The following is a 23,464-nucleotide window of genomic DNA, read 5'->3' as shown; positions in this document are numbered from 1 at the left end:
TTCCTAGGAGACTTTATGAGCTCAGTACTCAGTCCTCTAAAGTGCACAGCATAACAGCCCTGCAGATCCGTATCTGATTGGCTGTATCCATATAGCTCAACTGAAAACACAACATTCAGCTTAAATAGAAAAAAATTGGGGAGTATATTAAAACTGGTGACAGAAACAAGCAGAAATCAAGCTCTATAATTAATGCTTTGCTGTTTATAGACTGTGCCGTTTACCAAGGCAATCTAAAGGTCAGGGGTGGGACTTACTCTGCAAAAATGGGAGGGACATGCTGCTCCAAGCTCCCGTCCACATTTCCTAGCACAAAATCTGTGTCGGGGAATTGGAGGAATATTCCAATTAAGCCCTTTCATTTTGATTTCTCATTAGATCCTTAGACACTCTGCAGAAAATTAAATCGAACTAGAGACCTCCAGCCAGGAGATTTCTTCGATTTAATGTTTTGAAAGAGACTTATTATCTTGTCAGGAATAATTTGAAAATCCAAATAAGAGCAATTGAATCAGCAGAATTTTAGCTCTCAGGATAATCACCTTGCATGATAGACCATAGTGCTTAAAGCACTGGAGCAACCAACCTAAGCTGTGGCCCCAGCAGCTCGGCTGGTCCACAGCTTGGCCCCTGCCAACAGCACTCACCCCTTACCTCTCATCACCTGCCTTTCTTTAAAGACCACATCCGGTCTATGCTGAGGTGTGAAAACAGCCACCACCTGACTTCTTCCTTCTTGTATCTTGGCTCCAGGTCAGCTTCTTATTTGGGAAACATGAACTGACACCTTTATGGAATACTGCTGGTGTCCTTGGCCTGCTTAGTTCTGCATATGCATGCAGCTGACTGTGTGCTAGGCTCCGGTTGGTTCATGGGTGGAAGTAGTCACGTGGTTTGGAAGTTCCTCAGCCTTCAGCTATGGCAGCAGCTGTCATAGGGGATTTGAAAGCTTGTGCTGTTGCATTAATAACTGCATTATTCAGGTAAAAACCGAGGTGTGCTTCCTCACAGCCTCCTTCCGAGTCACCGCTGAGAAAATACAACGACTGGGATGGGCCACAATGGCTTAGGCATCCCTTAAGTACTGGTCCCTAGTCCCCACTGTGGCTCTGGGACTACTAGACCCACAGCCATCTCAGCTTTCTCAGTTGAGCACAGGCTGTAGAGGAGGGAGGGCAAGACACGAGAATCGCTTTAATTTTGCTGAGTAAATATTGTTTGTCCCAACAAAAACCACTTGATTCTCCTTTGGTTCAACAAACTGTATCTTGGGCAAACATTAAATCTCTCTTCTTTCCCCATGCTTGCAGATACAGGAAACTGTTGAGACCTCTTGGTATGGAGAGCATGTCCTTTGGTCCATATGCTGTCCTTCTCCAGGCATTACTGTTGAGTGGCTGAGCTGGACTGGTAACTGACATTTCCTCTGTTACTGAAGGTCCATCTTTGATGACCAGGTCTCTGCCATTAGAACAGACTATGTCAGTCTGCCTCAACAGGAACCCAGGGCAGCTTCTGACTCTCCTGTATCCAAGACAGGTAGCAGCACCACCACATGGTCTCATGTACCAACCCTTACTCTGAAATGCTGCCCTGCTGGCTGTTGTGATGGTTCGTTTTAATTGTTCAACTTAACACCACTTCAAATCACCTGGGAAGAGAGAGTCTCAATGAGGGGCCGTCTATGCCAGGTTGGTCTGTTGGCACGTCTGAGGTGGGGTGGCTTTGATTTCTTTACTTGATGCAGGAAGACACAGCCTGAGAGTGAGTGGCACTGTTAGCTGCTCTGGGGGACATGGACTATTTAAGAGTAAAGACAGCTAGCCAAGCACTGCGTAAGCTTGCACCTGTTCTCTGTTCTCCTTTGCAGATGTGGTGTGACCTGTTTTCAGTTCCTGCCATCTTGAATTCATCACTAAGATTTACGGTAGCTTGGAATTGTTGCTTTCTGTCTGGAGATTTGATCACAACCACGTGTGTTCTGCTGGATATAGCCATGAAGGCCCAGCTTTTGCTGGCACTCTGCCCACTGAAGCATGCTACCTTTCAGTACTGGTAGCATCTGTGATGTTCAGAACAAGCACGACACCAGTGCCAGCCTGCAGGAGAGGATGTGCCTTCACCTGACTTCTTCCTCATTTCACATTTCTCCTTGAAGGTCTTTTCCCTCTCCCAGGGCACAAGTCCCATGGCTCAGTAAAGGACAGAATGGAGGGCACCCTCTCCACATCACAGGAGAAAGTGACTCAAATCATTGAGCTTGGGACCTGGTGTGGACATTCACAATGGCAGGATAGAAGACTAGTAGAGGCAAGGGTTTGACTGTTTTTTAACCCATAACATACTTGCTCTATTACCAATCTTCTCTGCCTTCTAGGATGGAAAAAATTCAAAGATATGTCTTCTGAGCAGGGGCTGGGACAAGAAGGAACAGGCACACCATATTTCTCTGCTCATAAAAGGAGTTAAAAAGGAGGGCAAACCACAAAATACAGCCAGGGACAATCTGGAGGCCAGGTCTGTGCTGGGAGGCTGTGGGGAGGGTATACAAAGAAAAAGGCAATGTCAGAGGGGAATTAGGGGGGTTGAATAACAATGTTTAAAGGGATAGTTAAGAATTTTGTCCTTCCACCCTGTGCTCTGTACCACATGAGCAGTGGGCCTGCAGAAGGCCTGTGAGTGTCTCCTTGCTCCCTCAACATTCCTGCCCACAGTTTGTGTTGAAATGATTTTTATTTTTTTGTCACCCTGTTTCAGATAATGGACTTCTAAAACTTCACCTGATAAATAGTCATCGAGTGCCTGTTTTTGCAGTGGGCCAAGTTTGAAATGCCTTGAGTATATCATCTTTGTATGCGAAAAGACTCATAGGTTTACTTGTTGTGTGTTTTGGTCCTCAGGTGATATCACTATTTTGAAAAGTAATGAGGGGTTGGGGATTTAGCTCAGTGGTAGAGCGCTTGCCTAGGAAGCGCAAGGCCCTGGGTTCGGTCCCCAGCTCCAAAAAAAAAAAAAAAAAAAAAAAGAAAAGTAATGAAATCTGACAGGGGTGGGGAGATAGGGGGCATCTCCAGGACAAGACAGAGACCTGGGATAAGAGATGCACCCAAGAATCAATGGGGGTGACCTTAGCTGTGACTCATTACATTGGGTATGTGGAACCTGAAGAGCCCATCTCCTATAGCCAGGCAGGTGCCCCAATGGAGTAATGAGGACATCAACTCACCCACAAAACTTTCGACTCAAAATGTATTCTCTCTACAAAAAATGCAGAGGATGGAGCAAAGACTGAGGGAAATGGCCAACCAATAACTGCCCCAACTTGAGACCCGTCCCAGGGACAAGCACCAATCCTTGACACTATTGATGATACTCTGTTATGCTTACAGAAAGAAGTCTAACGGGGCTGTCCTCTGAGAGGCTCTACCCAACAGCTGACTCAGACAGATGCAGACACCCACAGCCAAACAATGGATGGAGCTTCTTACAGAAGAATAGAAGGGAAGATTGTGGGCCCTGAAGGGGATAGGAAATCCACAAGAAGACCAACAAAGTCAACTAACTTGGACTCTTGGAAACTCCCAGAGACTGAACCATCAACCAAAGAACATACATAGGCTGTGTAGGATTAGGTTTTTCAAAACCTACTATTAATAAGGGTCCTTAAGTGTTTAACCTCCCTTCTAGCCCTCCACCTACCAGAGGTAGTGGGAAAGAAAAGTTAGTAGGATACAGGGGAAGTGAACCTGTTTAGAAATAGTTCTTTGGAACAATCCAATCTGTGTTGTCAAGATATCAGCAGTTCAGTTCACACAAATCAGCAGCAGCATCTTGATCTACTTGCAAACATTATTCCATCTCCAATTATTAGGATACCAGCAGCCCAGTTCAGTAGTATCATGATAGCGAACACAAATCAGTAGCAGTGGCACAACCCAGCAGAAACAGCTAGGCCTCTGCTGAATTGGCATGAGTCAGCAGGAATGACCAGGACTTGCAGGGACACCAGAAGAAGTTCTCTGTCATTCCTCTCTCAACGAAATGAAGATCAGCAAAGATGAAAACACAAGACCAAGGAAGCATTGCAAAGGTAGCTATGCAAGCCCATACTCACTGTCCATTGAGTCCTACTAATACTCCCTTCAGACATCACCCACCCACTGGTCTTGCCTCAGCAAAACGCCATGTGAGTCTGTCTTAGCAAAACTCCAAGTGAGTCCTTATCAGCTGACATATCTAGAAACTTTCACTTCACTTTGCCAATTGGCCTGAATCTTCAGAAGCAGCAAGACACCACCAGAAGTTTTTTGGTGCATTTCTATTAAGTCATGACAAACGATGACCAGTAAGAAATGCCAAGATGTACCAATGCCATCCAATCCTGTCCAGTGTCTGTTGGGTTATATTTCTATTCCTTCTTAACAGCATGCATCCTTCCCTGTGTCTGCTTTAGCAAAACATCCCTTCACCTTGTGCCCCTGCAAGCTATCATTCGACATAAATGACTTTTCAAAGAAACCAGAAGTTTCCACTTCAGGGTTAAACCTGGGCCTCCCAGCACATATGTAGCAGATGTGCAGCTTGGTCTTTATGTGGGTCCCCAACAACTGGAGCCGTGCAGGGTGTTCTGGTAAATATTAAATAATATGTAACCTTTTAATCCACTCTTGCGCTGCACCCATGGGGCCACACGGTACTGTGGGTATCTTTATCTCAGCGGCTCCATGCTGCCCCCAAGTACTCTCTGACCCAGGCAGTCTGAGGGCCGTTCCAGCGTGGCACCTTACCACTCTGATCCCTGAAGTTAGTTCAGGCATCTGTGGGGCCATATGGAACTAACCATAATTTATCTCTGGTTAGCATCTCTCCTGCAGCTCTCTGCTAGGTGCAAACTCTCTGGTTCCAGCTACCCAGTAAAATCAGGGCTCTAGAAGCCCAGCATGGGCTGGCCTATCTCGGCTCCTAGCCACAGACTCTGCTCATACGCCCAACAACCGCCCCCTGGTAGTTGAGGTATAAACTGGTGAAATCAGGACTCAATAAACTGTAATTTATCAATCAGATTTATATGTTAAGTTCTCAATCCACAGTACATCCGCACAATAAACTCACAACCAATTGATAAAGATATAAACCGCCCAGCTAGATAAGACAAAATGACCCATAGAAATCCATCCCTTAAGAAATATTCATAACAACCTGTATCTAGGTAGAGATGCATGGCAAGGATCGTTTACATCTGCCTCCATCTTGCTTCTCCCTCTCCCTCTTCTTCTAAAACCTTTGTTCCCGCCTCCCTGCCTTCTCATCCAATGACAGGCCTTGTTTTATCTTATGTCTGTCTTCACCGGCATAATGCCATCAACCTACAGCAGGGGCTATTCCAAAAGCTTTTGCCTATATGTGGGATATGTTCTAGCTAGGCTGCCTTTCTGCCCTCAGACTTAAAGTATTAGGATTGGGGAGAGGATATCCAGGGGAGCCCCCACCTGCTTAGAGGAGAAGGATGGGGGAAGGGTTGTGGGAAGGGGTGACTGGGATGGGGGCAATGAGCAGGATGTAAAGTGAATAAGTTAAAAAGAATAATAATGGGCTGGAGAGATTGCTTAGTGGTTAAGAGCCCTGACTGCTCTTCCAGAGGTCCTGAGTTCAAATCCCAGCAACCACATGGTAGCTCATAACCATCTCCAATGAGATCTGATGCCCTCTTCTAGTGTGTCTGAAGACAGCTACAGTATATAAAATAAAATATAAATAAAAAGAATAATAACTAATTGGGTTTTTTTTTTAAAAGAGTCAACTGAACCAATAAACGTAGACCAAAATCTCCCTCCTACTTCATTGTTTATGTCAAGCATTCTGTCATAACAACAAGTTCTCAATACCGTGAGGGAGAGTAGCCACAGCAGGTATAGCTGCCTCTGTGCAACTTTGTGGGGCCATCATTACATAATTATGTATAAAACGTAGTTGTACCCCATACGTGTGAAATGCAGCAGAGAACACAGACCAGTGGGATGATCAGGAAAGAGACGGGTCAAGAGGAAGCTCCCTCAGAGAAGGAGAAGTAGCATGTAGTTTCCCCAAGGGATAATTATACATCTCTAGGGGTAAAAAAGGAAGCTGGGGAGATGGCTCAGCACCTAAGAGCCTCACCAGTCTTCTGAGAGCCTGGATTTGATACCCAGCACCTACACGGAAACTCACAACCATTTGTAACTCTAGTTTCACAGATGTGACACCATCTTCTCGCCTCCTTGGGCAACAAGGCATGTCTATGGCACATAGACATACACAATATAATTTCCTTTAAAAAAATTAGGAGAAAACCCAGGAAACAACCAATGTGGAAGTTTATAGGCAAAAGAAAACACTTCACTAGCACAAGGGGGAATAAGAAAGAAAAGACACTGGAGACACCAGCAGACTCTGCCCAGTCAGAGGCCGTACTAAGAGAATGGCTACGGAGTCAGGAAGTCTCACTACCTTGTCTCCTAAGTGGCTGACCCTGGGCAAATTAACATCTCCAAATCACAGCTGACTCATCTGCGAAACACCTAACTCCCAGAGTCATTCTGAGGATTAAATGAAATAACCGGCAAAGATCACTGGGCTCAGACTGGGCTCACGGTGAGCACATGGTAAGCACAATGTGAAGGGCAGCGCAGTGGAGTTTCGAATGCAGTTTTAAAGCAATGGAAACACTGATGAGGGCTAAGGAGGATTTCAGCATCGATCTTGGACTTTTAAAAGCATCGTTTTGGCAGGCTCTCAGTTCGGCTGCCAGACCTCTTCTGTGGCTTTGTTTGGGGTATCATTAAGAACCTTAGCCCTCACTCAGTCTTCCTGTCTCTCAGAATTGCACAAGCTTATTTCTTCGGATTAAACCCCTTTACGCAGAAGGTAAGGTGATGTCTATTTCTTAAAGCTAGTCCCCAGCTGATACAGAGAATATTTGAAGTATTTTGGACAAGATATAATCATGACCTAAATTAGTGTGCTGTCGAGGGGAACAGATCGGAGAGATTATATCTGAGGGAAAGTTAAGAAAATGAATCAGAAAGGACTCAGTGATTGTTTGAATCCAAAGTTGGGAAGAATAACACCTGAGTCATAAATTATTGATGAGAGATGATGTGGGTGGCTGTACCATTTCTTAAGACTATCGAGCTTGAAGTAGGCATGGCTCAAGTAGAAAACCTCACACTTAACACTAACCTCACTCTATGAAAGGCATATTTAAGGTATAAATAATTGGAGATGTGGCGAAAGCTGTTGCATATGTAAGTCTAACATTCAGAAGAAAGGTCTGGGCTGCTTTTTGGAATTCCAGTGACTTAAGTTTTGGAAATGTCTGAAGTTGTTTGAGGCATGCACAGAATGTAACAGGGGGAGTCCAGACTGGAAGACAGCAACAAATAGAGGCTGTGGAAATCTTTGAAGAACAATGAGCTCAACTACTTTTCTTGTCATTATGACAGGACACCTGTCATAAAGATGCTTAGGAATTTAATGGTTTATTCAGCTCTCGGTTTCCTGGGTTTCCACCTATCACGGAAGCAAGTACAGAGAATGCACTAATAGGGGCTCTCTAGGTTCCCGATAGGCAGCCAAGCATGAGACAGTGCCACCTTCTCAGGGGCAGGCGTTTCTCCAGAAAAGCCCCCCAGGAACATGTCCATAGGTGCAATGTGCCTTAATACTCTCCCAAGGGCATCTCAATAACAACCCAGTGGGCAACAGAGATTTACCACCACTGTGGTTTAGGATGAAAAACTCTAGAAGGAGTTAGAACTCGAAAGGAACAGTTAGACAAGCAAAGGGTATACAAAGATGAGGAAGCCAAGGAAACCAAGTGGTTGGCAACAGAACCACGGCCATTACATCCAACAACTCGAGGGTCAGAGGCAGAGCCTCAGGGGAGGAAGCCAGATTGGAGTGGGTTGAGAAATGAGTAGGAGGTGGGAAAGCTGTGGAGGAACATGCAAACAACACCATGGGGCAGCATTCCCTAGCTCATATGCCAGAAAACTGAAAATAACAAGAACGGCAGGCACGTCCTTACAGGGTTTCCACCTAGTTGTATCTCAGTCCTTTCAAAACCTAATCTCACGGTAGAAGGAAGTCCTTTATGTTCTGCACATAAAGGGGAGTGCAAGGACGAAGAAACTATTTTAAAACTCCAACAACTTAACAACTTAACACTGAATTTCAAGAAGAGAAAGGAGATGCTGAAAGTTTATTTTCTAATGGGGGAAAGTAGAGTTTATTTCAACCCATGAGAAAGGGAACAAGAAAAAGAACAAGTTATCGATTATGCAAAGTTCCTGGGCAGTCAGAGCAGCATGGGGCCTGGGACACGGTGGGGGTTGGGGGAGGAAAAAGCATCTGCTAAGACAGGGACATTTGCAAATTTGGATTCAAGGATGCACAATACCTGAGAGAACCTGGCATTTAAGAACATGGGGAATGTCTGAAGGTGAGAGGAGTGTGAAGCCAGGCAGCTGCAGCTCACACACCCCTTTCTTGTACCAGCAGAAACAGGAAGTGTAGGCAGCATTGAGGAAGAGCAAATGACTTTCAGGGGAGATAAAGGAACCTGAGGATGGAGTTTGATTTTCACTGTCTTCTAGCTAAATTTCCCTGTTTAAGGTAGATGCAGAGAGTGTTTGCGACCAAGCCATCCAAGCCCTCTGGAGGAATTTCCCTTCACCTGCTAAGCAAAATATACAGAGCTCCTCCCCCTGCAGCGTTCCTGAGGGAAGGATCCTGAGGCCGCATGGTCAGTGACAGCAAAGTCATTTCTTCAGTTCAGCACTCAGTTTACCATGGTGATTTAGGATCGTCTGTTCTATCCCCAACAAACATATTGTGTGATTTTAAACATGCCCGCCATGGAACGAGCAGGTGGTCAGATTCAAGTGGAGCTTGGGCCAGGTGGATGCTTGTGTAGGGCAGGTGTGTGGGAAGGGTTGTGAATAAACCCTTCCAGGCTCTGGGGAGAGAAGTGAGGGATCAATGGAGAGGGAGTCCAGGACCAGAGATTTCAATAAAACGGGGTAATTAGTGTGGGAGCCAGCACTTAGAAGACAGTTCCTGCTTCGGAAGGATCCACTGAGGCAAAAGGATGGCCCTAAAATGGCCAGCATAAGCCAGATGCCAAGTCTATCCATGACAGAGGTTTAAAATGTCTAAGAAACTGGGGGAGGAGGTACCACAAAGAGGCACGTGGCTTGAGGGGTGCAGAGCTGGGGGCTTCCCACCCAAGCTTTTGGCTCCTTCCAGGACTTGGTCACCGTTTGGTTTCTGTTGCTGTGATGAACACCACAATCCTGAGAAACGTTGGGGGATGGGAGGTAGGGCTCATTTCACCTTCAGTTTAGAATAAAGGAAGTCAGGGCAGGAGCGCAAGGCAGGAACCTGGAGGCCAGAACTGAAACAGAAACATGGAGGAACACTGCTTACTGGCTCGCTCCCCCTGACTTGCTCAGCCTGCTTTTTTATACAACTCAGGACCACCCGAAGGGCGTTTACCCAAAGAGCAGTCCAGTGAGAGCGTTTCCTCAGTTGAGGTTCCTCCTTCCCAGATGGCTCCAGCTTCTATTAAATGACAAAACAAACAAATAAAAGCCAGTGCAGTCACCTAGGCAACTGAAAGCTAGTCCCTGGGGAGGAAGCTTTGAAGGTCAGATTCAGCTCAGGACCTTGGCATCCTGTGTCCAAAGTGCATGGTGCCTTCAGCAAAGGGAGCTATCTTCCACTTCTCTGAGATAGCCAGGGGCCAACAGTTATAGCCTGTAACGTTTGGGGAGACTTTTCGACTCCCCTAACCAGCAACTCTGAAGGGAGCTTGTCATCTTGGGATTGGGGTTTTGTCAGCGAATCCATGACTCATGAGAATCACTGTCTTCCCAGGTGCGAAAATTTCATTTAAACTATATATAAGTATACATGGACTTGTGTCATGTGCGGTCTTATGTAAATAAATAATAATATAATTTTATGGCTTTTTCAGATATACTTACTGTCATTTTACCCTTCCTCTTCTATGTTGACCTCTCCCCCTTCCTAATTTAAGGTCCCCCTTACTACCCTGCCCCATTCATATCATTTGTATGATGCTATTCTCCTCTCCCCCCCCCCCCCAGTCTCTTCTTACTTTACTGGTTCTGCAGTTCGCTCCACATCTAGAGATTTGGAGTTGGGAACCACAGATGAGAGAGAACGTAAAACGTTTGTCTTTCTGGGTTTGAGTTACAAAACTCAGTATAAGCTTTTCTAGTTCTGCTTCACGGTTTTAATTTTGTTTACAGCAGAATAGTATCCCATGGTGTGTACATATACCACACTTCCATTGTCCATCCATCAGTTGAAGGGTGTTTAGGTTGTTTCCGAGTCATAGCTATTGTGAAGAGGGCACTTGCGAACGTGGCTGAAGAAACAACCCCAGGAGTAGACTACCAAGCCCTTTAGGCATGTGCCAAGGAGTGGTGCAGAATGTGGTAGTTTTACGTTGAGCCTTCTGAGAATGATTTCCAGAGTGGCAGCACCAGTTTGCATTCCCATCAACAGTGAATGACTGTTCTCTTCCCTCCCCTCCTCTCCAGTGCTCTGTGCGGATCGTCTTGTTGTTCTTTGCCAATCTAACTGAAGTAAGATGAAATCTCAAAGTTATTCTGATTCTATTGAATGTCCCCTAAATTGGGGAACAGTGAACATTTTTTGTTACTTTTTAGCCACTTTTATTTCTTCTTCTGAGAACTCTCTATTCAGATCCATAACCTGTTTTATTGTTTTTGTTTGCTTTTAATGATTTGTGGTATTTTGTTTCTTTGTGTTTTCATTCTTTGTATATTCTGAATACTAATCCTCTGTCAGATGTGTAACTAGCAGATACTTTTTCCTATTCTGTGGTCTTTCTCTTATCTCTTTAACTGTGCAGAAGCTTTTTTAGTTTTAGGAGGCTCCACTTGTAAATTGTTGGTCGTAAGTCCTAGGCAAATGGAGTCTATTCAGAAAGTCCTCTCCTACACCTATATCCTGTAGGCACTGCCTACAGCTTCTTCTAGCGTTTTCAGTGTTTCAGGTCTCACATCTAGGTTTTGAGCTAGTTTTTCTTCCCAATCCTTGTTTGATTCCAATCTTAATCATTGGCGTCTCCATTTTTTACAGGTCTTAAGAGTAATCCTCAAACTCCACTTTGAAATTTTGCCCTTGAGAGACAAAAACTCAGTGTGTGTTCCTCACTACCTGCCCTATTGTTCTGTGTTTCCAAATATACATCTCTCTCTCTCTCTCTCTCTCTCTCTCTCTCTCTCTCTCTCTCTCTCTCACACACACACACACACACACACACACACAGAGAGAGAGAGAGAGAGAGAGAGAGAGAGAGAGCCTTATATTTTAATATGCTTCAAACAGCTCAATGGTTGGGCCACTCCCAAATCTCCACATGGCTAACACCTCCCTTCTGATATTGTGTTATTACTTACAAAAATCTATATTCCATCTTTGCTACCCTAGACCCAGTCAGGGAGGGGGACCCTGGGGCTGCCCTTCCCAGGCTCTTACATGATTGCTACACTCTCTCTTCCGTACCTCTCCTTTCTCAATATGGCCGCCAAATCTTCTTCCTCCTCCCTCTGTCCTTTGCCTAGAAATCCTCTGTCCCTCCTCTGTCTCCCTGCCCAGAGGTTGGCCGACCGCAACTTTATTTACCCATAAAAACCTACTGCGGGAGGGGACCTCGGCATCTTTCATGCAGATTCTCATGCAATTTTCAGGACCCAATTAACATAATACAAGCTCTACACAAAATGCACAACAGGGAGTTGCATTCATAAAGATTGAGCCACAGAGCTTGATCCAAAGCAGCAGCTCAGCCTGCATTTTCTGATGTGTCCCCATGTCAGAAAAATGTTCATGTCTGTCAGGTTGTGTTCTCAGGACATATGTCACATGTGCCCTGTGTTCCTAGGTGGTAGTTTACCATCTGTGCTCACCACATCTCTGCCAAAGTGACACCACTTTAAGCAAGTGTCACTGAAAGTTAGACTTGTATTCACTGGGGAATTAATCTGCTATAGAGTACCATGTCCTCAGGAGACTTGGAGAACAGTGGAACACATAGTCCCTCCTCCTTGTTGGAAAAAGAGCATAGCCCAGCATTCCCAACTGGTCCTGTTTGATGTTTGCCCAGCTGAGCATCTAGACCTTCAAACATATTCTTGTGCGTAAAATGGAACCAATGGTACTATGTTCTTAATGAGTTTTGGGAAGAAAACGATGCATTAAGTCCTGATCATGGATTCTATCACATAGAACCTCAATAAAAGCAACTACCTCCTTTGTAATTAATGAAAACCATAGAAATACCGAGCTTGAGTTTGTATGAGCTCAACAAATTGCAATGTAGAACCTTTCTTTTCTCACCTGTAAAAGGAACATAAAAGGCATTTATAAGAATCAATGAGATAACATCCACAAAATAGTGATACTTGGTATTCATTATTTCTGCTTCCAGACAGAACAGTGGTGGCCTGTTGAAGGAACTAGTCACTTGACATTTGAGACTAAACCTAAAGCCTTTGGACTCCAGAACTGAGATTTTCCAAGACTAGGGGTAGACAGAGGACAAAGGATTGTCCCTGCATATTTGGAGATTTTGTTGCTACAATATGGCGACTACAAGAAAAAGCCTTCAGTCTACCCAGGCCCTTTGCAGCTGAGGCACTGTGGGGAGGGAGAAGGATAGAGCTACTTGAGGACTGGAAGGGAGTTAGCTCCAATCCTATAACCAACCTCTCAGAAGTAACCAATCACAGGAGGGAAGTGTTTTTTCTGGCTTGTGCTTTTAGGGGATTTTAATGCATGACCACTTGTCTCCGTCACTTTAGGACCACATCAAAACCAACCATCATTGCAGGGATTATTTGGTAAGGCTGTTGATTTTTTGGAAGCAGAGAAAGAGGAAGTATTCCAGGATGACAAAATATGTCCTTTCAAGGCACCTCCCCCCAAGACCTACCTTCTCCAACTAGGTTGTAACTCTTACTAAGAATGCCGTCATCTCCAAACAGGCCATGCATCTAAGAATCATCAATGAATGAGGCCTCACCATCAGATCAATTCCCCTATGATACCAGCTGAGAACAATGCCAAGTAGGAGAACGAGCCTCTAAGGGCCATTGCAGATTCAAACTATAGCACTTTATGATAAATAGTACACAATTCAAAGGGGTATCAACACCATGGGACTTCTAGCCAATAAGTAGATACTGGCTCCTAGGGAAGAAAAAGGAAGTCTTTATTCATTAAAAAGAAGATGATATGATTTCACAAAGCAGAAAAAACTTTCCCAACAAAGGTACCAGGCACAAGGCATTGGACAACATAACTGGCAGGTATTTTCAGACGATTCCTCTCACCTGTTCCATGTGCTACAGCTTCAGTGGTGAGATCATGGAGATTTCTGATGCAAAGGGATAGTCTTATTGAATTTTGCCTCAGAACATAAGGGTGGAGGTTGTTTTCTGAAGAGCCATATCTGTTCATTTTTCTGTTAACTTGAGTTGCATCTCAAAGGCAGAATCCCCATAAAAGAAATGTCATATTTTGGAAATGAAATCTTACTTTAGATCCCCTGGTAGGGATTCTCTTGTTTGAAGCCTGTTATTGTTTCATTTTTCCTTCAACCAGAATTAGGCTGTCAATCATGTCGCTCATGGCCCCCACCATAGAGAAGCTCCGCTCATCAGAACCTGCTTCTCTGACCTAAGAGGACATTTGTTTTGCTGAAAGTGGTTTCCTGCCAGCATTTTATCAAGAAATCACCATTCCCCTTCCATCATTCGAGGAGAAAGACTGACATGATGCTCTCTCTGCTGTGAGACACGCGTCAGTTCTTTGATGTGGACACAGCAATTGTGTGTCTATCTTCACAATCAAAGATGTCCCTCCTCCTTTAAATGATAATAACTTTTTATTACAAGTATTTGTTAACGAACGTGATAAGAGTCCTTGGAGATTTTCTGTAACAGCAGCCATATGGAGCTGTGATTTCAAAGTCCCTTTGATCTTGCACGGGTTTTACTCTGTTGGATTAAATGTCAGCATTACCTTTTATTTCTGAAGATCCCCCCTCTTCTCAGTCGTCTTACTTTGCACCCAGCTAGCGAACATTCTCTGCGTTTATTACTGGTATTAAATCTCTGACTTAAAGGAAGCCGCTCAGCATAATTTATTTTGTTGCCTCCAGTTTTTATGATATGGTTGTAAAATTGATTCCAGACTGTCAAGAACTACAGAGGTGAATCAACAGGAATCAACAAAGGAAGGAGGAGATTTTAAAAAGCATCCTGAGTCCCTTGGGGCCCTGACTAATCGGAACATCTCATGCTGTCCTAAAGCACATCGGTTCATTTTTTTTCCCTCTTCATCTTCATCAAAGCAGATTACCAGAATAGAGTTGAAAATAAGACGCCTGAAGAGGTTTAGACCAAAGAATATTGTTGATAATAGCAAAGCGGGGCAAGATTCAAATAGTTCCCTCAGAGAAAGAGTTAAACAAATATGGCAGCACAGTCTTTGAATGTGCAACCAGAGAGACAGCACCGGGCCAAATGCACCAAAGAGAATAAGGAATAATAAACACATTTGGTCTTTACCCTCTGTTTTTGCTATGGAGCTCCTCCTAAGGCCTTGGAATTTCCTGAAGATTAATAATGTCTTTTGTTTTTCATAGAGAGTCCCTAATGCTCACATTTGAGTTTATATTAATGAGATGTATTGGTAGGGCCCCTAGACAGCCTTTGAAGGAGCACCCCAATCTCTAGGAAGGAGAGGTGATGTTAAGGACTGAAGTCTGTGAACTCTTGCACAATTAGACTTAATGAATCCAGAGCAGCCACAGAAGCTCCAAACCCTACCTGCCTCTCTGTATTTTGGTCCCACGATACTTCTGGGTAGTATCCTAAGTGACTTCTGGTATTCTTGGAGCCATTCCATCAAATTAGCAAACCCAAGTAAGATGATGGGAACCTCTGGTTTAGAGCTGACTAGTCAGAATTGCAGGAGGCCCAGACCAACTATTGGAGTCTGGGTGGGATCCATCTCACCCAATTGAGCCCTTAGCCGGAACAGTCTGTGCTAACTCCAGGTTAGTGTCATAATTTACTTAAACACAATCAGTTCTGCAGGGTTGAAGAACTGGTTGATATGGAAATCTTCTTCCATCATTGCAGACACATCTGATGTCAAATGTGTGAAGAGGGGACCAGTTTCTTTTAGGAACAGAGGAATTTTTTGTTGGCAAATACATACATATAATACATATATATAATACAAAGAAGAAATGGATTCTAATGGATTCTCATGCATTAAGCAATTAAATATTAATACTGGGAAACATATCACACCTTCATGTCTCTAGGGCCTCTGGCAAAATCCCAACAGACTGGATATGGCCACCTACCTACACTGGAATTTACTTAAGAGAAGAGAGAAATGGTGGTGAAAAATTAACTTGTTCTTTATTTAGCCCAAATCAAGCAGTATGAAAGTCTTCCTTCCCAGGGCCTGTAGAACCATTTGCGTTAAACAGGATAAAAACAAAAGTGGAGAGGCCAGAGACGTGGATGCAACAAGTTGCGTGTGGTCACCAATGAGACTGTTGTACTCTGCTGGCATCCTTCTTGGGGTGATGAGATTTCTATTCGGAGTCTAACGGCCCTGTGAGAGGATACCGTACAAACAACCTAAGAAAGCTTTCCCCCCACCCTAAGAATATAGTTTCAGGAGAGACTCAAAAAAGGTGGCAACTGACATTTTTCACTGTGGCAGAAAAGGACGACAGATTTTTTATTTTAGTTTAAGTAGGTCTATGAATCAGTGGTTTCTTGGCAGTTTATGTGGAGCCACAGGTTCTAGAAATGCTCATCTTATCAGCATGACAGAGAGGTAAGTGCTTGCCCAGTTTTTCCATGGGTGCCTAATCAGAAACAGAGCTCTGGATTGAAAGAATTGTGGTTTGCCTCACCCTGTTGCATGCCCGTCACTGGTATAGCAAGGGCTTTGTGCAGCTTCTGCTTGATTACTCAAGGATATCAAATAGCTTCCATAAATGACAGGCCTTGGAAATCCAGGGTTAGATATTTGGGACCACATAAGGGCTGAGTATCTTCCAGCCTTCTCGTTCATTGGTCGTCTTCAGAGTAGAGAGGCCACTCTACAGTCTAGAATCCATTCCGTCATCTGCTCCCCCAGAAAATACTGTTGATTCCTACCTGGTATCAAGTCTTACGTTTGTGATGTTGTGGGAAGGAAAGTAGCAGCTACAGCTTCCAAAACATCCCACAACTTATCAAACTGCTATGGAAAAGTAGGAGTATCTTGAGAGAAATATTCTATTCCATTAAGAAATGCTGGTTTAGGGACTAGGGAGATGGCTCAGTGGTTAAGAGTACTTATTCTCTCAGAGGACCCAGGTTTGATTCTCAGCCCCTCCAGAGTATATCACAACCACCTCTAATTCCATTTCTGGGATATTCAGCTCCCTTTCCTCAGGCACCAGGCATACAGGTAGTGTGCATATATGCATATAGACAAAATACCCGTACACATAAAACAATATAAAAATAAAATAAAATATTTTGTCCAATTTAATATCTGAGAATTTGTTCCCTTGGCTAACAATGTAAGACATTATCCTTACCTTTAAGAGGCTGAAGAATCAGCCATATTGAAGAATAGAAGATTAACCTCCCTGGGCCAACTGTAATTCAGTAGTGTGAAAGATCAGAACCTCAAGGGATATGCTCTTGTGGTAGAATTCCAGCTCGGAGGCTTTAAGCAAATAACTGAATTTGGGCTTCTCTAAGCTTCTCTTTTTCCCTCTGCAGAGGAAGAGAAACATACGCCTGGTAAGGTTGTTAAAATTGGAGAAAATTCACATAAAGCTCAGCTCATGGGCTGGAATACAGAAGCCCTTGATAAAAGCAATAAGGATGAAGACGGTGCACGTGAATACTAAAATGAGAGTGCGGCCTCGGGGATGAGAAGAGCCCAGCTGAGCAGCTGGAAATGAGGCAGCATTTTCCACCTCCCAGATCAGCAATCAAAAACTTCCAATAACACTTCCATGACAACTAGGGGTTAAAAAAATACTTATAAATGATCTTGGTGACAATGCGAAACAGGACAGGCTCTGTGGAAGCCAGTTTGATCATATCTCATTCATAAAAATGTACACTGTGTATGTGTGTGTGTGTGAGAGAGAGAGAGAGAGAGAGAGACAGACAGACAGACAGACAGACAGACAGACAGACAGTCAGACAGAGAAAGAGAGAGACAGAGACTATACATGCACACACATACTTGGTGTCTTCCTCTGTTGCTTCCCACCTTATTTAGAGAAATACTGTCTCTTGCTGTACCTGATGGCTATTTGGCTAAATGCCTGGCCAATGAACCCCTGAGCTCTGCCTGTTCTCCAAGCACTGGGCTTTCATGTGGACGCTAGGGACCGGAACTCAGATATTCATGCTTACAGCATACGCGCTTTGCAAACTGAGTCATCTCCTTAGCCCTCGCCTTAAAAGACTCTTTTAGAATTATCGAGCTTGTTACAATATACGAAGTAATTTGTATAATGAATAGGCTTATAATTGTAAACTTCACAAAGCACCATAAATATTTATCCATCTGGACCATTATCTAAATTAGCACTCCCTACAAGGAGACTCCAGGTAGCCAGTGAGAGGGGCTAAATTTCTTTATATATATATATATATATATATATATATATATATATATATATATATATATATATATATACACACACACACACACACACACACACACACACACACACACAGTTAAGGAAAGCTGTCCAAAACATATTGTTAAAAGAATAATAAAAAGTCTCAGAGCTCTATGCATGGTACTCTCCCATCGGGACAAACATGTACCAACAGAAGTACCAACATAGCCTTGGAAAGGTTTACAATGCCTTTATCAACTCTAAAAAAGCGATACTGGAATAAGAAGGCAGCTAATCCCATGGTTTACTATTTCATACAATTGGAAATAGTACGAACCATGTCTCCTTTTAAAAGTTAAGCAATGCCACTGAAACAAGTACATGTAGATGATGTCATTTATAGAACAAAGGATAAAGTAATTACGTTTTTAAAGAGATATTTCATTATTACTTATGTGTGTGCATGCAAGCATGCGTGTTTGCAGACACCTACAGAGTTCATAAGAAGATTTCATATGCCCTGGAGCTCCCAGCAGTTATAAACTGACTGTGGGTGCTAAGGACCAAACTCAGGTCTACTGAGAGAACAACAAGCACTCCAGCCCTGATGACGCTTTTAGACACGTAGTCCTGTTTCCAGATATGCTCCAGTCAGGAAAAATGACTTCATATCAGACAGCTGAATGGTTTGCAGTTAATATGAGGTCTCATCGGAAGAGCTAGGAAGCCAAACAGACTTTGTAAAGCATCAGAGAAGTTAGTAATAGCAAAGACAGGAGTGAATGAGGGTCTGTGGATGAGGCAGCCACCGCCAGAGGACCACTCCTTGGAGATGTCCTCTGGCTTTATCTTCCATTGAATGCACCTGCCTGGAGCCTGGTTAACAAGGAAGGCTGGGAGAGGACTTTTCCCTGGGTTGGCTCTCTGTGCATACAACAGAACAGAGGAAGGGTGGCAATAAACCAGAGAGCAAAAAGGTAAATGACTAGAATGTTCTATATGGTGGTAGGTAGTGCTAAGAAAGGTGAATGCAGAACCAAGCTTTCAACAGCAGATGATATTTAGGGTAAGTTAAAAGCAGGAGAGATGGGGACAAACAAACAAACAAAAGCAAAAACAAAACCAAAACAAACCATGAAACCTTGAAGGCTTGAAGCCCAGTGGAGGAGTTAGAGATAAGAATGGTTTAGCATCACAGGGTACAGTCTTGGTCACAAGCCGATTGTAAGGAACCATAGCCAAGTAGGAGTTTGCTCAATGTCTTGTTGTTGTTGTTGTTGTTTTGACTTGTTTGTTGTGTTGTTGTTGCTTTGACTTGTTTGTTGTGTTGTTGTTTTGACTTGTTTGTGTTGTTGTTGTTGTTTTGACTTGTTTGTTGTGTTGTTGTTTTGACTTGTTTATGTTGTTGTTTTGACTTGTTTTGTTGTTGTTGTTTGCATTAGCCTGGCGTCAGTGCAGAGTTCGCATAGAAAGTTGTTTAAGTCAGAGCTAGGGGTGCCTTTAAAATATCAACTGGGGCATTTCCTATTTTTCAAAATTAGTATCAGATATAGATGGCTCATACCTGAAATCCCAGTATTCAAAAGACAGAGGCAGAAGAATACATAATTGGAGGCCTTCTGGGCCCATAGCAGAAAACAAGCAAAGAAAAAAACAAGGAAAACAAGGCATGAGAGAGCCTGGACCAGGTCCCTCTGATTCAACATTTTGTTTCCGTTTTTGTTTGTTTGTTTGTTTGTTTGTTTGGTTTAGTTTGGTTTTTGGGGGGTTTTTTTTGTTTGTTTGTTTGTTTCCCTTTTAAAGTTTAGAAACAGAAGGAACTTTGTGCTCACAGAGCCTCTGTTTCCCAGTAGGAAACCACATCTTTGTGTTTCTAAAGCAATTTTCCCTTGGGTAGGTCATGGGAGTGTGGGCTGCATTGATAATTCTTACCCAGAGAAAGGAAATTTTGAAGGCGGCATTCTGGGTCATCTTAGTCAAAACATTTCCCACGGACGCTGTAGATAATCCATCCTGAGGTTCGTGTTTTTCTGAATTATTCATATCAAAACTCCCTCAGGCTTTTTTTGTTTGTTTGTTTTGTTTGTTTTTTTTAAAGGGGTTCTGAGCTGCGGAACCAGTCCCCCGCCCCACCCCTTGGTTCTTTCTTGAAAACAGAATGCTGTCTTGTTGTCTCAAGTCTCTGATCCTTCACAACTCTCTGAAAAGAGATCTTTCTCTGTGAGGCACTTTCAAGTTGGAGCTGGGGGTCGGGAGTGGATGTGGCTTCTGTTAAATGAGACCCAGTTTCAGCCATGTTGCTTTCCTGAGTCAGGGAAGGAAACCCACGCTCAAATGAGGCAGAGAATGACGCAATGGTCAGCACAATGCTTTGGGCGTTGATGTCAATGGTTTGTAATCCTAGCTATTCAAGAAGCTGTGTCCACTCGGACAGTCACTGGGTTATGGAGAGAGTTCGAAGCCAGCTTTGATGGCTCAGTGAGACCCTGTCTCAATCTAAAGACTTTTAAAGTGTAAATGGAGCTCAGTAGTAGAGGACTTGCCTAGGATACTCAAGACCCTGGGGCATTATTTGTGGTCATAAAGAAAAGTGAAGTTGTTTTGGCTTTTTTTTTTTTCAATCTTTTGTAGTACTTGGGGATTAAGATCCTGTCTCTGTTCCAATCATTCATGAGGGCATTGTTTCCCTTAATATTTAATGGGCTAAACTCTTTTCCTTCAGGGCAAGCTAATTTGAACTTTCTATTGCTTGCAAGCCCAAGAGCTTTGACATACACCATCCTTACAGATTATACACATGGCGTTGGTGTAAGGTTGACGTAGGGAAGCCAAGCATGTATGCTCCGGGCTATATAACAGGGGCCACTCTGAGGGTAGAGGAGTAGAACTTGGTCGATGTGTGACCCATGCAACACAATAGTGATCAAGTTGCCCTCCCACAACCAGGTGGCAGGGGACCAGGTGTGCTTTTGTCCTAATGGCAACCCTTTCTGCTTTTGGCCCTGTTACTCAGAGGGATTAAGTTCTCCAGCTAAAGACAAGATTCTTACCTAAGAGTTCAAGTTTGAGTCCTGAAAATTAATTGCATTAGTTAGCCTTGGGTCGTGGGTCAATTTATGAGCCAATCGGAAGGGTGGGAAAGTCTCATTGGTCAGCTGTCAGGCATGTGATCAGCTGTGGCCTATGAGAAGGGTCAATACATAAAAGACACGATCTGAGGATGGGGTAAAGATGCTTCCCAAAGGAAGTCAAGGGTCTATTGGTAGCATAAGAGAAATGGGCTTTGGGCAGATATGGCTGCTGTCCGCTAGTGGCTCTCTGTGGTGGACTGTGGGCTTCTGGGGTGGAGCACACAGCTTAAGCTTCTCTGAGCACAATGTTTGTCACCATGCATGGGTAACTGGTGAACCATAAATGGTTCTTCCTTCCCTAGTCCCGATTTAAAGCTCCCTGATATAAGTTCTGTCATATCTCTTCACATAAATTCTATCTCACCACTTAGGTAGGGAAGCCTGACACGACATCTGCAATTAGAAATTCCACAGTGTTTCTGAAGCCTTCTGACCATGTCACTCTTGTGGACAGTACTCGCCACCCTCAGAGCATGTAGCATACTTTGCAATGACTTCGGCAACTCAATGAGAGGAATGGCCTTTAAAATGCTGTCCGCTGAGCTGGGTGGTTTTAGTACAAGTGGCCGTACATGGCCACTGTGGTGGCCTTTGAGTTTCCTCTAGAAGCAGGTGAGCGCTGTTCCTCTGGAGACTCAGAGGGAATGCTCTGTCGGTGCCCCCGTCCTGCCCAGCCTTCGGTGGGGATGGCCCAGCACCCAGCTGAATTGTGCTCCTTGACTAATGTGCTTTGGAGAGGAAGCGTTTGCCTGTGTAAATCTGCTCAGCCCAAATGCCAAGACGGTTCTTTAAAGACAAGGCTAATCTGGGCAATATAAAACCGCAGACGGAGCCAGCCTGGCTAAATGTCAGAAAACAGGGAATTAGGGTAATAAGAGAGCAAGGGGCAGACCTCGCTCTGTCTCCTTGCCAGCAGCTGAGAGCTGCACCAGCCTAGAAGTGCTTCTCCAAGGGGACAAGAAGCCACAAATTCCCAAGTGATGGCACAGTTTGGAGCAATGGGTCCTGGGGAAATTTTGATCTTCGACTCTTCTGTAAGGCATAAGAATGTCACAAAATAAAATCATATTGTGGCATAGTAACAGGGAACAGGTGAGCAGGTGCCGGTTGCCTTGCAGTGACAAAGATAGGACAAGTTAGGATGTACCTAACTACATCCTGTTATTAGCAAGAGAGGAAGAGACAAAGATCTGACTCAGTAGTGGAGCCCTTTTACTGCATGCACAAAAGCCTGGCTTGATCTCTAGCACCTCAGAAAAGGATAGAGTTGAATTTGATGTCCGTTTTTTTATGTATGTGAGTGTTTTGCCTACATACGTGTGTACATGTCTGAAGGCCAGAAGAGGACATCGGATCCTCTAGAACTGGATTACAGATGGTTGTAAGCCACTATGACTGTACTGGGAACTGACTTCCCGTCCTCGGCAGGAAATGCTCTTAACCTCTGAGCCATCCCAAAGCCAGAAAATAGTTTTTAAAAAAAGGGGGAGGGGAGAAGGAAGTTGGGTGTAGGGGAGGACATATTAAATCCCAGCACTAAGGAGGCAGAGAAAGGAAAATCCTTGAATTGAAGGCCAGCTATGTCTCCAGAGGGAGGTCTAGGATAGCTAGGGCTACACCAAAAAACCCTGTCTTAAAAAAAATGAAGAATTAAGATTTTTTTTAAAAAAAGAAAAGTTCTACAGAGGGTAGATGTCCTGCAGAAGGCTGAACTGAGGACAGGGTAGGAGCCAAGCTGTGTCTGAAATTCATGGACATCTGGTGGAAGAAGAGGAAGCAGAGAACACGATTGCACATTGTCTGGTGTTGACGTCTGTCCAGCCCCACTAACCCTTTCTGCTGGGAGCACGTTCAGCGGTCCCAACACCCATATGGTTTCCATGGACTCTGACAGGATTGTACAGGCTCAGTTGCTTGGCCAGAACAGACTTAGGCTAGTCCAATGACAGTTTCCTCACTATCAGAAAAGGCTTCTGACACTTGACTCAAAAGCAGAGCCTCCCTAGGAATTTATAACACAGATCTTGAACATTAGTTCTTTGCTGGCAGATGAAGCTTATGTAGGGCTGCTGGTAGCCATGTTTTCTACCTCACCGAGGAAGCCTTTCTGCAGAAGAAGTAAAGTAAGCATGTAAAAGGAGGCAAGAACATGGAGTAGGACAGAAGTATGATGGCATTTGAGGCCTGGTCTCCTCAAGGACATCCATCACAGCCTTTCTTGTGGCTGGTGATTCAGTCTTTCTTTGGATTCTCTGGAGCTTAGAGATTTCTTTTATTTCTCCAACAGGTTCCAGAAGCTTCTAGAAAAGCTCCAACAGCACAGACACTTTCAATGGTGCTGAGAAGAGAGGACATAGAAACATGGCTGCCTGAAGCTAGAGGACGGGGACAGGAAGCGAGAGGCACATTGACGAGAACGTATTTAATTGTAAAAGTGCAAACTTTAAAATGGTTCAGATGGAAATTTTTATAATAGCTGCATTTTGTCACGATCTTTTTGTTTTTAAAAAAAAAAATGATTCTGAAAACAAAACTCCCCTCATCTCAGTCAAGGGTCAGCCTTGCTGTGGATTCG

At 43.9% G+C, this 23,464-nt stretch overlaps 1 long non-coding RNA gene across 1 annotated transcript in view; it reads right to left on the bottom strand.

The window, feature by feature from the left end:
* Positions 1 to 1,467, bottom strand: part of LOC134483622 (uncharacterized) — a 36,995-nt gene extending 35,528 nt beyond the window's left edge. The window contains exon 1 of the long non-coding RNA XR_010060441.1: positions 655 to 1,467. This is a non-coding gene — a long non-coding RNA (uncharacterized LOC134483622). The remainder of the gene's footprint in view (positions 1 to 654) is intronic.
* Between the last annotated feature and the right edge of the window lie 21,997 nt (positions 1,468 to 23,464).

The sequence above is a fragment of the Rattus norvegicus genome, chromosome 19, assembly GCF_036323735.1.
Source record: "Rattus norvegicus strain BN/NHsdMcwi chromosome 19, GRCr8, whole genome shotgun sequence".
Lineage (NCBI taxonomy): Eukaryota > Metazoa > Chordata > Mammalia > Rodentia > Muridae > Rattus > Rattus norvegicus.
The sequence above is the reverse complement of the archived record's forward strand: the minus strand, read 5'-3'. Positions and strand labels throughout refer to the sequence as shown.